The sequence below is a fragment of the Sciurus vulgaris genome (genome assembly GCF_902686455.1).
Source record: "Sciurus vulgaris genome assembly, chromosome: 5".
Classification (NCBI taxonomy): domain Eukaryota; kingdom Metazoa; phylum Chordata; class Mammalia; order Rodentia; family Sciuridae; genus Sciurus; species Sciurus vulgaris.
Window position 1 is genome coordinate 96,842,769 of NC_136465.1, and position 16,400 is coordinate 96,859,168.

Consider the following 16,400-nt stretch of genomic DNA (forward strand, 5'->3'; position numbering starts at 1 on the left):
CTCTGTGTGTGTATGTGTATTGGGAGTACTTCTGCATTGTGCAAATGGTTTTAGTGGAATTGGAAAGGTATGCCATGTCCATGGAAGACCTAAATCAATACCATTGGTAAAATCTAGCTAGAATATCAGCTATAATCTGAAGAGGCAGAAACATTGAATTTTTTGGCAACATCATTCCAGCAATAGCTGAGGGTTGAACCCCACAGATTCTCTCCAAAAGAGAAATTAAACTGTAAAAATGAGAGACCTACAGAAATTCTGTTTTCCTTGCCAAAGTTCTTCTATTGGTTAGAAAGGATAACACTGTTGGCAAGTCATAATGATAATCCTGGCTGGTCTAACTCTCTGATATGTGTGTTGGTAGTTATTCCCCATGATGGACTGCATAAATATCTCCATCTAGGTTTGGTCAATTTTGATCAACCCCCATTTCCTACTGGCCCCAAGATAAAGTGTCTTGTGGAAGTTTAGTTTAGTGAAAGTAGCTCTGTTTCAGGAACTGAGATAATCCAATTCTAATCCTAACTTTGTCACTAACTCTCAGCAAATCACTTAACCTTGGATCCAAGCCTTAGTTTCTTAGTAAAATGTGTATGTGTGTGTGTGTGTGTGTGTCTGCACGCACATGTGTACACAGAGGTAGGCCACTGGGTGACTGAGTAGACTAAGTCTTTTAGCTTTTCAGTTCACACATTCCTGATGATGATCTCCTAATGCAAGGATGGTATGATAGAGTAGTTTAGCATGCTTAGTCTTGTAGATGAGGCATAGTAGAAAGAGCTGTCTACCAATCATTTAGCACTTTTCATGTGCAAGAACCTTTCCTGAGAAATTTACATGTATTTTCTCATTTTATTCATGCAGACTTATGAAATAGTTGATATTAGACTGGGGTCAGAAGCAATCACGTTTCTCATTGAAAAGACTGTGGCAGGTCATATATGCCTTTCCCTGACTAAGATCAATAACTTCAATATATACTTCCCCACCCCCATTTCTTTGCTTTATGTCTCCAGAATTTCATAAGTCCTTCAGGGGCAACACAGAGTAATTCCTCTGCAGAAAAAGGGTGGCTAATGCAAGTGAACAATGGGATTCAGGTTAGATGTCCCAAGTGGTAGAAAGGAATTTGGAGTTGTGGAAGTGTCTTTTGGACATTGCAGCTCCTTTGTAGTTCGACATGATCTAGATTTACATATGGAGAAAGAATATATTTTGTCTATTCCAAGATGGTTGGATATTTTCTTGGCTGGGTAGAAGGATATACTTCTTACATTGTCCATAAGTAGAACAGAACTCAAATCATGGTAGAGACTAAGCCTAAATTTAATCTTGACTCTGCTGTCATTTTGGCATTCGTGTAAATGTATATGGGGAACATGAATGTATTTTAGACACACATTTTAGAAAAAAAACACAACTATTAACCAAGAAGAACTGAGATTTGATTAGTTGCATAAAATGTTCAGGTTTTTTTTTTTTCCTTATTTATAAGGCTAAAAAATATGACTTGTGTAAACTAAATATGTTAGAACTCTATTTTGGTGGCCATCCATCTTTCTTTTCAATTTATCTCTCTTTCTCTCTTTTTCTTTTCCCCTCAGAGTACCTGGTTCAGACCTCTTGTCTCTATTAACTATATTGTACTGTATATGTGCACATGTCTTCTAATAAGACTCAGTTTGTCAAGGACAGGACCTGTCTCTCGAATTCATTTGAATATCCCCAGGGTCCAGCACAATGCCTAACACATTATCAACAATTCTAAGAAAATGTTCCATAACAAACCACACCAAAACTCATTGTCATATAAAACTTGGCATCTATACTGCAGAGCACAGTTCAGTAGATGACTGAATCTGCAGATGTAGGCTGATTTCAGTTGAGAAGTTGTCCTTCAGGCTATGCAGAATGTTGTCCTCCTTGGCTAGGCTTTCTGTTGGAGGCTCAGCTCAGGTCTGTTCTTGGGACCCAGGATAAAAGGGAAGTAGCTAATCAGAAAGATATTTTTCAAGGCAGGAGCATTGGCATTTTATGGGCTGAAGCAAATCACACAAACAAGTGCAACAGTAATAGGGTGGGGAAATATATTCCATGCATGGTAGAAGAACTGCAAAACCACATGGCAAAAAATCATGCTTATAGAGTAAAAAAATAATAATGCAGTCTACCACAATAGTTACTCAATGAAGGCTTATACATGTACCCACCCTGTCTCTCCATATCATTTCAAGTTCCTAACTTAAGATGACATTAAATGCTGTGGCTATCTGTTTAAAATAGTATTAGTGTGGTACATATTAAATAATTTGAAGTCTAGAAATTATTCCATGGGATCTTCACCAGAGAGATTTAACAAGGTGGGTTTAGAAGCTCTAAAAGTAGTCTTTCTGGTAGTATATAGCATTTCTTTTCATGATCCATAACTGAGTCAAGAAGAAAGAAAACAAATTCAAAATGGAAAAGATTTATAGAAGTGCTCACTAGTATTGAGCATGTGGAATCTGTTGTTTTGGTTCTTCACTTAAGAAGACTGGTTTAAACCAATTGGTTTAACTTGCCTAATTTCCTTCCAGACATAATTGATAGAATTTTCTTTCAAGATAGTGACTACCTGTGATATGCCAACCTGGTATTCCAATAGCAAAGGCCCTCCTGAACGTTGTTGCTCGCTCTGCCGAGACCCTAACCTTCTTTCCAAAACCACTGAACAACTTCTGCTACATTGCTATATGGCTGACACACCTGCTTTGAATAACAATTTGCCCGTGCCTCTGGATTTCCAGGTGGTGGTTTTTATTGCTTTCCAAAAGCATGAAATTTGAACTTGAGTTTTCCCTGATGTCAGATTAGCAAAAGCACCTTAACAGTAAGCTTTTTAAATAAAGCTGCTATTTCTGGTGGTTACGTCATATTTTAAGAGCCCATTAGAACTAAATAGAGTTTTCTAAAAAGCAGGGAGAAGAGTGTTAGACATTTAAAGTTTCAACTGGTCATCTCTCTATTAAAATATTAGGTGTAGACTGGCTTACATACATTTTTATGTTACAAACCACATACCTGATGATAGAATAATAAGCTCCTTAGGCCAGAGATGTAGCTTCCTTGTCTACTTTTCAAAGGAATGTGGATCTTTTATGTTGGAGGAGGGGAAAAACAGTCTAGATTGCACACAGATACAGCTAGTTGCTACAGTGTGAGGTCATTTTTCACTGTGTCACAGAGTATAACATGATCTTTATAAACTCATAACCTATTTTAGCGAATGAGTAATTACAAACAAAACACCACACAGGTTGATATTTTCCTTGGTACCTCATTTTACCAAGACTGAAATGCAAAGCAAATATAATAAAACTGCTCTACTTGCCCCCACAGACTGGTTGCCTGGGGTATAATTATCTGATTAGTCCTGACAAACCCTTGCTCATAATGTGCAAATTTGGTTTAGAGGCTTCTCATCTCTGATAGCTAACTACTTTGTGTAAACACTGCTTCTATTATCCAAAATTCAATGCTGAGATCAGGTTTGAAGATCTGCTATGATTGTATATGTATGGAGAAAATGGACTTGTGGGAATAAACGATGCAATCACAAGCATACAAATAATCCTTATTGCCTACTTCTATCCTAGGAAAGCATACATTTGAGCCCTTATTATAGTTCTAGTCTATAAAACCATTTATTTATTTATTGGTACTGGTGATTGAACGCAAGGATGTTCACTATCACTGAGCCACATCTCCAGCCCATTTTCTTTTTTATTTTGAGATAGGGTCTCACTAAGTTGCTTGGGGCCTCACCAAATTGCTGAGGCTGGCCTCAAAATTGTGATTCTCTGGCCCCAGCCTTCTGAGTTGCCAGGATTATAAAACCATTCTGGCACTACATCAGAAAAGCATTTTTGGCACGTCCTTTAAGTTTTATCTTAAACCAGTAGATTTGTAGAATTTTTATTTCTATCTCTGTGAAACAAAAATACTTTTAAAATGTTTTAATAACATCTTGTTATTTGGAAGACAGTGTAAAACATTATGGCCAGTAAGGTCCCCAGTCATCCAATGAGTTCAGCCATTTCAGTTTGCAGCTGAAAAAAGTGAAATTCAGAAAAACCAGGGCCAATTCAGATAAGAAGGCAGCCAGGCTAAATTATAGATCAGCACCCCCTGTCAAGTGCTCTGCTCACTCTCCAGGGATGCCTCTCACAGTAAAACCACAGTGCAGTTTTTATGGGATTTTTTTGTCTGCAAACTGAAATTGAGAAATATATAATGGATATTACTGGAAATATGGACTCGGAATGTGGGCTCCCTATTCTTTATTCAATCAATTCCTGTCAAATAATTTATATTTGTCCTTTCCATAAGAATTCAAATTCATTAATCAATTTAATTAAAGAAAGAAAAGAAAGTTTGTAAGTTGATTGTACATGAACATCTCAGCTGCATTCCAAAGCTGTACTATACAATTCAGTTGTCACCAACCACGTCATTATTTAACTCTAAATAAAATAAATATTTGAAAATTCAGTTCCTCTGTCACAGTGGTTACATTTCAAATGCTCAGTAGCTGCGTGTGACTCATGGTGACCCTCCTGGCAGCACAGGAAGTAGAACATTTCCATCATGGTAGAAAGATCTATTGGACTGACCTGCTCTACCATAAGGAAGTGAGATTTCCTTCTGTTTATTCTCTGACTAGGCCATTGTTGGGAATGTGTTACAGAGTTAGAGGTAGCCTGAAAAATTCATCCCTGAGAAAGTCTGACTTTTGTCTCTGTGTCATAACCTCAATACCATTTGCTTGTGAGGCTTATTCATGCATGCAGGACTTTGGCTTTTCTTGTTCATATCAATATTTCTGTCTCACAAAAACCAACAGGCACGCTGTCATTATTCCATATTTCTAATGAGAAACTTGATAACACTATACTTGGTTAGAAACACTATTAGATGAAATGAAAATTCACCATTTTCATTTTTCCCTTCTAATAAAAAATAATCATTGTATTTAAACATGAGGCATTTTAAGGATTGTCAAATTGAACTTACTATTTCTATTAATGGTGGGATTATAAGAAAGACACTAAATTTTTATGTCAAATGTAATGGTGAAATAAACACTGTCAAACTACAAGTTCTGCTGAGAGCACTTGATCATCAATATTGCATATTGTAAATATCAGATGTCCCCAGATGCATCTTATATTGACAATTCTAGGTTTAAAAAATGGTTAAAAATATTTGCTTTCAGAACTGTATGGTTGTTTCGACAATTTGATTTACTTCTCTGACAACTTGAAATGTGTTTGATCTGTCAGGTTTAAGAGGAGAAAATAATTCCCTTGTGCTATGATCTACTAAAGTAAGAGACTTTTGTAAGGTAAGGGAAATTAAAAGAGTGACAAAAATAACAAGAGAACTGCCAGGACTCTGGAGCATAAGAAAAACATAAAAATAATTAAATATAGTTATTTAGTAGAGGAAATGATGAAAAATTTCCTACTTGGAGGCAGTATGCATAGTGATTAAGAGGGAAGGCTTCAAAGTCCAGTCTATTGCCTAGATCTTCTAAAAGTCTGTTGTACAATTTTCTAACTGTGTGACTTTGAGGAATTCACTTAGTCTCCCTGAGGCAAGTCTAGAATAGCCCTTATAAAAAAGATGCCACTGCAAATGGCCATTCTTGTGAAATAAGCCTGCTGGGGATTGAATTGTATCCTTTCTAGAAATTTGTATATTGAGGTCCTAACACCCAGTGTGACTTTATTTGGAGATAGGGCCTTAATGGAGTAATTACAGTTGAATGAAGTCATAAGGGAGGGACCCTAATCCAGTGGAACTAGTGCCCTTATGTGAAGAGGAATGAGTACCAGATTTCTCTCTCTCTCTCTCTCTCTCTCTCTCTCTCTGCCTCCATTCTTCCATCTCTGTGCACATAGTGAAGATGCCTGTGAGGACAAAGTGAGAAGGTGGCCATCTACTAGTTAGGAAGAGACCTCTTCAGGTATCAACAAATCTAACAACACTTTGATCTTGGACTTCCAACCTCTAGAACTGTGAAAGTACATTTTTGTTGTTGTAGTGTGCCGAAGTACTATTTTGTTATGGCAACCAGAGCTAATACACATCCTCAGACCAGTTTCCCATTCATCAGAGCCTCCTCATGCTTCTGGTTCCTAGTTTTGAACTTCATTTTCCTTGTTCTTTTAATTCCACCTGCCCTACTTACCACCCACAAAGTGGCTTCTCCTTCTCGTGGGTCTGGATCATCTGTGTTATATGTAATGCAGAGCTGCCCAATTGAATCCCAGCCCTGTCTAAAGCCATACTGCCCTGAATGTGCCCAATCTCCTCTGAATCCCAGCCTTCCAGTGTTATTTCCCTGGACAGCAACTTAATCTTTGTCCTCCTGACAGAATACCTTGAATGGGTATCTTGATAAACTGAATCTGTTCCCCACAGCTCACACAAAGCACTGCTGCAGTATAGTCCTGATTGGGCAGGTATCAGCCCCAACATCCTGTTTCTATCTCTTTCTTGGAAGCCCCTGAGGACTAGCAGGGACTTCTCCCAATTAACCCATTACTCCTTTGCCTCGTCCAAACAAGGATGCAATAAATATTAACTAAGACAAAGATGTTCAAAATAGACTGGTTTGTTCAGCCTTAAAGACAAACTTATTCTGGGCATTCAGGAGACTAGGAACCATATAAGACATGATTCTTCCAACAAGGAACTTAAAACTTATTTAGTGAGGTCAGACATTCAATTGAAAATCATGTTGCAATAATAAATATGTTTCTGAATTCCATAGGCCAGGTTCCAAAAACTAGCCTTATGACTTTTCCACTAGCTTGGTAGGGGGGAATATCTCCACCCACAGCACTAAAACTTGTTTACATGTTTATGGGTATGGGAGATTCAGGTCCAGCCCAGGAGAAGGTCTGGTTCCCAGGAGATAAGCTGAGTTTATGATCATAAGGAAGGGAGTGAATGTAGCTAGTCTTCCTGGCACCAGAAGGGTGAAGGTTGAGAAACAAAGATATTCTTATTAGTGCCAGTGGAGCTTATACAGAACACCAGGGATGAATGGTTTTAAATTGATGATGTCAATTATTACTTATTAAAGTTGTTATACATTAAAAATTATAATTTATCAAAAGAAATGACTTTTCCTTTTAATTTCTGGATGGCCAATGTGGTTAATACTCTTTGGTGGAGAAGGTCATTGAATTCATTTTGAATTCCTGACTGCTGAGACTGATTCCAAGAAGTGATTCTACTGTGCTGGAAGTTCATGAGCCACCCAAAGTGGCTAAAACAATGTATGCAAAGAGATGTAAAGAGATGTCTATTCTATGGCTGGAATAGACAGTGAATTGTTGAGCACAATGGTAGGTAGGAAAAGATTCAGACCTTAGAGGATGGCATTATGCTTTATAATTAAATAAATTTTGTATAAAATTAAAGGAAAACAAAAGAAAACCAAACCTGTTGCTTAAAACACCACATTACAAGGTCTAGACTTTCTTATTATCTTACCACAGCTAACATTCTTATCAAGTTTCCAGGTCCTGTTCAGTTCCAGACTCAGCCTGGGAACTCTCTGGCCTGATTTCTTCCTCTTCCCCTCCCATCCACTGGAGGCTTCTTGGTCACCCAGAAAGAATGGGAGAGAGATGGGGAAAGGATGATATCACTACATGTGTGAAAATCTGTGTGATTGCTATACTATTTTCTGGACTGTATTTTCCACAGCAGTTTCCTTACTGTCAGAAGACGGCTAAAGATACAAAGTTCACATATAGGCTGTCCTTGCATTATATGGCCACAGTAGGTTCAGTCAGCTAAGACTGAGCAGTTGATACTGAACAAAACCAGAACTAGAATGAAAAGAGTGAAGTGCTCTTCTTGGGTGCAAAACTAAATGAGGTGCCAAAAAAGTCTGCAATCAAGGTAAATAACATTTAAAAATTTAATACAATATTTTAAAAACAAAATTAATGCAAAAAATCCATGAGGCACAAGATAGTAACATTTTAAGTAAAGAGAGGATGGTGGTTGTTTGTTTTATGGTCTGTGTTTTCGTGCAATGGAGAAGAGCCTTTTGGACCCTTAGCTTTTGTGTCCCTCTCTGGTAAATTTATGCAGTTGACAGTGGGGTGGGAACAGATGGTGCAAAGCAGAACTTCATATGAAGTCATGTTTTTTTCATTTCAAAGTTTATATTCTTTTTCTCACTTGGCTTAAAATATGGAAGATTGTTTTGGTAAGAATGTGTAAGGACACAATTTTCCTTTTGCCCGTAGGCTTCAGCATGACCCCTGATGACACTGATATTAAACAAGCCACTCACCTTTCAAAGAGCAGTTAGTAGGGAAAGCTCTGGCAGAAAAGGATGAAGGTGGGACAGGCAAGGGCAGATATCTTTGTTTACTTTTTTGTTGTTGTTGTTTTGTTTCGTTTTTTGGTCCTGGGAATTGAACTCAGGGTACTTTACTACTGAGCTACATCCTCTGTCCTTTTTATTTTTATTTTTTTCATTTTGAGACAGTCTTGCTAAGTTGCTGAGGCTGGTCTTGAACTTGTGATCCTGCTGCCTCAGCCTCCAGAGTCTACAACACATGCAGGCATGCTACAACACACCAGCTAACGGCAGATATTTTTAGACTATTGCTCACAGGGCAGGGGATTTATAACCCACTAGGATTAAAAAGATGGCAGCAAAAATAATCCTTGTGATTCAGATGGTGAATTGAAGGTGAATTTGGAGGGACAGTATTCAGGTTCATGGTAAGACCTTTTCTTTGTACTTGAAAATTCCTCTTCCAATGCTAACTTATCAAAGGAGTACATTGTGTTATTGAGGATATTATAGTACTAGAGAAGATTGTGAATTGTTAAAACATTAAAACAATACACCAACTAATTTCAGAATAAGCAAATAAATACAAATGCACCTCCATTTATGATGGGGGTGAAGAAATTCATAATATCCCTACTCTACTGTACATCATAGCTTAGCAACACCACACACTATAAACTGTCACTTGTTTCTCCTCATAATCACATGGCTGACTTGAAATTACTGCTAAATGCTGCTGCCCAGCATTGTGACAGAGTATTTTACCATGAATTACTAGCCCGAGGAAAGATCAAAATTTAAATTTCAAAGTACAATTTCTAGTGAGTACATATATTGCTTTTCACCAAGGTAAGGTTGAAAACACAAGTCAGGGATCATATGCAATGGGGAAAAAGGCCTGTAAGAGGAAACCAAGACCAGGTTGAGCAACTTTAAATGCTGATGAGAGGAATTTTTTTTTTCATTGCAACTTAGACTTCTCATCTAACAGACATCTGGGTGGTCAGTTCACAGTAATAGAAATATTACTGGAGTCTTAGACCAGAGGCCTGACTGGGGATCCAACAAATCAAGTGTGACCACTCTCCCCAAAAAGCAAACAGAAAAGGTAGGTAATAGTTAAAAAAAAAAAAGTATGAAAGGAACTTTAATCAGTGCAGCTGCACTGGGAAACAAGGAGACTTATGTCCTTAGCCCTGTTTTGGAGAGGCTGACAATGACTTTGAGGTTTTATAGAAAGGAGAATGAGGGCAAGTTTTGGGGGGTTTACGTAGCTGGGAACTTTTTATAGCTGTCAAAGCAGTTGATCTTGATTAGGTGTGGTTTGGTCCATCTTTAGAATTGGCCAGGTGTGGTCTTTTCCTGGATAAGAAAGTTGCTGGGGGTTAACGTCTACTCATCACAAGATGTTTAATGGATCACTTGTTCCTGGAATCCCAGGTGGCTCAGAAAAAAGAGAGTGATGCAAAATGGAGACGGAGATGCCAAGCCTTTAATCTTGCTTTAGTCACCCATCAAACATTTGCAGGCAAAAGCAAAGAGTCTAAGTCCTTGTTATAAAAAGATCATAGAATTTGCAGTCTGATGTACTGAATTCAAATCCCAGTTCTGACATTTATTGACTGTGAAAGCTTTGTCAAAATATTTTTTACATTCAAATACCAATTTTATCATCTATAAAAGGAATACCTAAGTCACTAATTGTTAAATGAGTAAGTAAATACAATGCATAACTTAGAAAATCACTTCATAAATATTAGCTATTATCATTAATGAGCTCAATCACATCAGATCTGTTGACTGAAGTGAAAAGATACAGCTTGGGATCAAAGATCACATTGGAATTTAATTCCAGGAAAACTGAGACGATGATGATATCATGGCTATCAACTGAGTATGTTAGTTTTCTATATTTCTTATTAACTATAGCCTCTTAAAAACAAGATATACATTTATTTTCTCATGGTTTCTAGGAGGCTGACATGGTTTACTTGGATCCCTAGTGTAGTCACATGAGGTTGCTAAGTGTCACCCAGGCTGTTTTCTCTGGGGGCTCAATGCAGAAGAGTCCACTTCTAAGCTCCAATTGTTGTAGAATTCATTTTCTTTTTTTTTCTCTCTCTTTGTTTTTTATTGTAAACAAATGGGATACATGTTGTTTCTCTGTTTGTACATGGCGTAAAGGCATACCATTTGTGTAATCATAAATTTACATAGAGTAATGTTGTTTGATTCATTCTGTTATTTTTCCCCTTCCCCCACCCCTCCCACCCCTCTTTTCCCTCTATACAGTCCTTCCTTCCTCCATTCTTGCCCCCCTCCCTAACCCTAACTCTAACCTTAACACTAACCCCTCCCTCCCCCTATTATGTGTCATCATCCACTTATTAGCGATATCATTTGTCCTTTGGTTTTTTGAGATTGGCTTATCTCATTTAGCATGATATTCTCCAATTTCATCCATTTGCCTGCAAATGCCATAATTTTATCATTCTTTATGGCTGAGTAATATTCCACTGTGTATATATACCACAGTTTCTTTATCCATTCATCAATTGAAGGGCATCTAGGTTGGTTCCATAGTCTGGCTATTGTGAATTGAGCAGCTATGAACATTGATGTGGCTGTATCCCTGTAGTATGCTGATTTTAAGTCCTTAGGGTATAGGCCAAGGAGTGGGATAGTTGGGTCAAATGGTGGTTCCATTCCAAGTTTTCTAAGGAATCTCCACACTGCTTTCCAGAGTGGCTGCACTAATTTGCAACCCCACTAGCAATGTATGAGTGTACCTTCCTCCCCACATCCTCGCCAACACCTGTTGTTGCTTGTATTCTAGATAATCACCATTCTAATTGGGGTGAGATGGAATCTTAAGGTGGTTTTGATTTGCATTTCTCTTATTACTAGAGATGTTGAACATTTTTTCATATATCTGTTGATTGCTTGTACATCTTCTTCAGTGAAGTGTCGTTCATTTCCTTAGCCCATTTGTTGATTGGATTATTTGTATTCTTGGTGTAAAGTTTTTTGAGTTCTTTATAGATTCTGGAGATTAGTGCTCTATCTGAAGTATGATTGGCAAAGATTTTCTCCCACTCTGTAGGCTCTTTCTTCACATTGCTGATAGTTTCCTTTGCTGAGAGAAAGCTTTTTAGTTTGAATCTATCCCAGTTATTGATTCTTGCTTTTATTTCTTGTGCTATGGGAGTCCTGTTGAGGAAGTCTGGTCCTAAGCTGACATGTTGAAGATCTGGACCTAACTTTTTCTTCTATAATCTGCAGGGTCTCTGGTCTGATTCCAAGGTCCTTAATCCATTTTGAGTTTAGTTTCATGCATGGTGAGAGATATGGGTTTAGTTTCATTCTGTTGCATATGGGTTTCCAGTTTTCCCAGCACCATTTGTTGAAGAGGCTATCTTTTCTCCATTGCATATTTTTGGCCCCTTTGTCTAGTATGAGAAAATTGTATTTATTTGGGTTTGTATCCGTGTCCTCTATTGTGTACCATTGATCTACCTTTCTATTTTGGTACCAATACCATGCTGTTTTTGTTACTATTGCTTTGTAGTAGAGTTGAAGATCTGGTATTGCGATACCCCCTGTTTCACTCTTCCTGCTAAGGATTGCTTTAGCTCTTCTGGGTTTCTTATTCTTCCAGATGAATTTCATAATTGCTTGCTGTATTTCTGTAAGGTACGTCATTGGGATTTTAATTGGAATTGAATTGAATCTGTATAGCACTTTAGGTAGTATGGCCATTTTGACAATATTAATTCTTCCTATTCATGAACATGAGAGATCTTTCCATCTTCTAAGATTTTCTTCGATTTCTTTCTTTAGTGTTCTGTAGTTCTCATTGTAGAGGTCTTTCACCTCTTTTGTGAGATTGATTCCCAAGTATTTTATTTTTTTCTAGGCTATTGCGAATCGCATACAAAAACATATTAAAAAGATAGTGCACCATGATCAAGTGGGTTTCATCCCAGGGATGCAAGGTTGGTTCAACATCAGGAAATCAATAAATGTAATTCACCATATCAATAGACTTAAAGTCAAGACTCACATGATTATTCCAATAGATGCAGAAAAAGCATTTGATAAAATACAGCACCCCTTCATGCTCAAAACACTAGAAAAAATAGGGATAGTGGGAACATTCCTTAACATTGTAAAGGCCATCTGTGTAAGCCCATGGCTAATATAATTCTAAATGGTGAAAAACTGAAAGCATTCCCCCTAGAAACTGGAACAAGGCAGGGATGCCCTCTTTCACCACTTCTATTCAATATTGTCCTTGAAACTCTAGCCAGAGCACTTAGACAGACCAAAGATATTAAAGGAATACAAATAGGAAAAGAAGAACTCAAACTATCCCTATTTGTTGATGATATGATTATATACTTAGAGGAACCAGGAAATTCCAGCAGAAAACTTTTAGAACTCGTAAGTGAATTCAGTAAAGTAGCGGGATATAAGATCAATGCACATCAATTTAATGCATTTTTATACATAAGTGATGAATCTTTGGAAAGAATAATTAGGAAAACTACCCCATTCACAATAGCATAGAATTCATTTTCTTAAGGCTACATAATGGAGGACTCTTGCCCTTCACTGCCCATCAGGTGTAGGCCACCTTCACATCCTAAAAGCTACTTATAGCTCTTTGCCATGTGTTTTTCCTCAACATGGCTGCTCACTTTATCAAGCCAGCAAGGAGCCTCTCTTACTGCAGTCTGTAAAGTTGGAGTAACCATAGGGGTAATGGGAGTAACATTGCATTGCCTTTGGCATTTCCCATTAGTTAGAAGTCATGAGGTCAGCCCATGTCAATGGGAGGGATCACAACAAAGGACGGACACCAGGACATGGGACATATGGAGGGGTCACCTTAAGTTCTGCCTTGTTTATACCAAGGACTTAAAATCAGCATACTACAGTGATTCAGCCACATCAATGTTCATAGCAGTTCAATTCACAATAGCTAGATTGTGGAACCAACCTAGATGTCCTTCAGTTGACGAATGGATAAAGAAACTGTGTGGTATATATACACAAGGGAATATTACTCAGTCATAAAGAAGAATAAAATTATAGCATTTGCTGGTAAATGGATGAAGTTGGAAAATATCACGCTAAGAGAAATTAGACCAAGCCCAAAAAACCAAAGGCCAAATGTTTTCTCTGATAAGTGCATGACAATATATAACAAGGACAGGTGGGAGGGGAAAGAGAAGAATGAAGGAACTTCGGATGATGAAAATTATTAAAGGATACTTAAGAACAAATGATCTTGCTGATAAGCAGATGATGATACATAATGGGGGGTGGGAGGGAGGCAAGAATGGAGGAAGGAGGGACTTTATAGAGGGAAAAGAGGAGTGGGAGGGGTGAGGGGAAGGAAAAATAACAGAATGAATGAAACATCATTACCCTATGTAAATGAATGATTACACAAATGGTAAGCCTCTACTTCATGTACAACCAGAGAAACAAGTTGTACCCCATTTGTTTACAATTTTAAAAAAAAGGATACTTAAGGACTGGAGTGTAACTCAGTTGGTAGAGCACATGTCTAGCATGTGCAAGGAGGCCCTGGGATTGATCCCCAGCACAGCAAACAACAGCCATGGCAAAAAGCACTCAACATGTACCAGAGCAACTCAAAGCACTTTACATGTGTTGGTTTATGTAATCCACATAGAACCCTGTTAAATAAGTAGTAATATTATTCCAATTTTACAGATGTGGAAGCTGAAGCAGAAACTGTTTACAGAGCTTGTGCAAAGTCTTGCAGCCAGTATGACATTAGAATGTGGCATTTGGTGGCAAAAAAAGTACTGTCAAGGGCAAAATCAGAGAGGTCCTCATGCATGGGCAATGAATGGCCTTGTCAGCCATTGAACCCAAGGGTTGAGGGACACTGCTAAGGGGTGTGTCAATAGAACAATGGGTGCAGCATCTAAAGACAGAGCCAAGAGAAGGCAGGGGATAATAGAGTAGAAGTTTTAACCACAATGATATTAACCAGTACCCTCAGAAGGGGAAAGAAGTGAAGCCTTCCTTGGAGACTTCAGATTACTCTTCTACCATGTTTTACTCTGGATGCTTATGCCACCTACTTAACAGTAATTAGTTATTTCCATGCCAGTATTGGTCATACTAATCAATATTTTATTATATATCTCCAAGCATTGTCTCATGTATGCACTGGGCATGGTATAGCAAGTGGTTAAGAAGTTAGACTGCATTTTCAAACTGTGGCTCGGAGCTTGGATGTTGCATCTTCCTGCATGTTTGTAGTATTATTGAGCTTTTCTTTACTCTTCAGTTTCCTCATCTACGTGGTAATAATACTTAAACCACATGGTGCGGTTTAACTAATACATTTAACTAATACATACCAAAGGCCCATAAGGATTAGCTCTTAGTGTTGCTTGTGAGTCAACTGTGAAGAAAATGTGTATCTTCTATTACTTGGAAATACCTTCCCCTCCCACCTGGAGTAACCAGTACAATGGAGGGCATGTGGTGGCTACTGGAAAAGTGAACATGAATGAAGAAAAGACATATTGCCAGGAGGATTGAAGGAGGATCATAGGTGAAAGTGAAAAAATAAAAATGAAAGGTTAAAAGAAAAAAATGAGATGCTGGGTTTGAAAATGTCATTTGAATGTGAGTGAAGAATCTGAACACAAAGGCACAAAGCAGTGTCTCCAGCTTTTGGCTCACCCTGTTTGTGCAGTGATCGGACTGTTTGGGACCTCAATGCAGCAAATGTCCCCAAAGCCCCAAACAAATATATCACTGTTATTGGATTTGATAATTGGTGAGTCTGAAAGTGAGTTACAGTGAAACCTTAGTTACTTTCCTGTGGATTATTCAGATCAAGATGAGATGACTTTACCCACCAACCTGTTTTGTCTTGTGTCTTGAGGTTGTTACCCAGCTGGGACCTCACTTGTTTTCTAGGAAGTTAATGTTTGTCCTCTCTACTCCTTTCTAGTAGTTATTCTGATCCTTCTAACCACCAGTTTCCACCAACACACACCTCAAGTTATTCCCTATAAACAGAACCTTCTAGGAAAAACACTTATATATGTATAATGTCCATTGGTTCTGTTTCTCTGGAGAACTCTGATGAATACTTCATACCATGCTTGATGTTTTGCTATTTCTTGGGTTATTATATCTAGTGTGTGAGTAATGGTAGTGGCTTGGGATTTTAAGTATCATAGTATATATAATATTTGTCTTCATGTTTTGTTTTCACTTAACTTTACATTGTGTTTTTTCCTATATCATAGAGTGGTTGGTAAACAATTTTGAAATGTCGTGTAATAGTTCCCTATTAATGGACTTCAGGTTATTTTTAGTTTCTTTGCTGACATACATAAAGCTGCTATTAACATTTTTGAATGTCAAATTTACCCTGATTTCTAATTATTTTCTTGTGGTAGATTCTTAGAGAATTAGTGGGTCTGGTTCATGCTCTGGCCAATAGTGCCTGGGAGTATCTGGGTCAACATCCCATGCTCAAGTCCTGTGACAGCTCTAGATAGGGAGGATGATTAAGGTGCAGGGAAGCAGCTTAAACAAGTATGCTTACTTGCCCTTCCCACCATCAGAATCTCTCTAAAGAGGCTCAGAAGGTCTTTGTAAGACCTTCATAGTGATTTCAATGGTCATTTCATGACTGACCACCACTTGAGAGCCTCATACATACTTTTGAAGGCTGAACACTGAACAAACTTGTCTTAAACTTTTCTCCCAAGTACAACCAGCTAGAAAAACCAGGTATTCTTCAATGACCCACCCTGCAAATGGATTTTGTCTCTTTTCCATCTTATGTTCACTTTCCTGTTACTCATATGTTTGTTCTTCTTGGCCCTTACTTTTCCCATAACCATGCTTTTGGTAGTATTTTGATGCTATTTCAGCTGGTCTATTTATTGATGTCCAGTGTCAGGAAAGGGAACAACATCCTGCTATCTAAACTCCTGTGGGCCCACACTCCTCCTCCCAAGTCCCC